At 33.0% G+C, this 1,016-nt stretch overlaps 1 non-coding gene across 1 annotated transcript; it reads right to left on the bottom strand.

The window, feature by feature from the left end:
• Trnae-uuc lies at positions 1-71 on the bottom strand. Its single transcript has one exon. It is a non-coding gene; the product is annotated as a tRNA-Glu (tRNA).
• Positions 72-1,016: the final 945 nt, after the last annotated feature.

The raw sequence follows: 1,016 nt of genomic DNA, 5'->3' as shown, positions 1-1,016 counted from the left end.
TCCCGTGCCGGGAATCGAACCCGGGCCGCGTGGGTGAAAACCACGAATCCTAACCACTAGACCACCAAGGAGTGGCTTATACATCCTTTTTGTAGATTTTGATTGCAGTTGCAGAAAACGACGAAAACAGGGTAACCGACAAGAAATCATGATATTTCTTGTGTTCTCAAAGTTTGATGTTATTAAATAATCGAAACGCATTTAATTTCGGAAAATGATATAATTTTAAAAGTATGGATTTGTTGTAAAATGAAAAAACAAACAACGATTAGAAGAGCGAGGTTTCGATACTCGGACCTCTGGTATATGGGCACAGCACGCTTCCGCTGCGCCACTCTGCTTTTCACTGTGAGATGACGTTCATCTGGTAAAAAATATTATAATTTTAACTTAAAGCGTTATTTAATTTTAATTTCATTACCTAATTTCTCAGTTTTGTTTTAGTTATTTTAAAGTTTGTATTAATTATATTTTATTAGTATTAATTTTACAGTAATTAAGTGACACATTGTAATATATTCAAGTTTAACGCACCACCCTTTAGTGCCTCCGATCTAAAGGCGTCTATGTTCAAAAAGAAATTAAATAAAAAATAAATAAATTGGACATTATTATATAGCTTATATTAATTTAAGAAAGTATAATACATACTCCAAGTATTGAAATACACGCCATCGTGTTGGGATTCAATATTTCGACATTAATTATGTCATCATCAGGAATGAAAAAATTATCCATATTAGCAAGCTTATATGCACTAGTACCAAAAGTGTTTAACCAATCAAAACATTACCTCTAGTAGGTGACATAGCAGTGAAAAGATCAAAGCATTCTTACTCTAATGATCAAAGATACCTACAAAAACAAAGAAAGCTCTTTTGAAGCTCTGAGCCCATTGTTAAGCAAAGGGTGTAGTCTACGTATAGCGAACGCTTCTTTAAACAATAGGATGGACCAGTTTCGGGAGCTGTCAATAATGTTAGTACTAGAAAATATTAAACCTAATTTATTACTTA

This window comes from Anneissia japonica, unplaced genomic scaffold, assembly GCF_011630105.1.
Source record: "Anneissia japonica isolate Jap-2015-1 unplaced genomic scaffold, ASM1163010v1 scaffold5117_len1020_cov125, whole genome shotgun sequence".
NCBI classification, from domain to species: Eukaryota; Metazoa; Echinodermata; class Crinoidea; order Comatulida; family Comatulidae; genus Anneissia; species Anneissia japonica.
The sequence above is the reverse complement of the archived record's forward strand: the minus strand, read 5'-3'. Positions and strand labels throughout refer to the sequence as shown.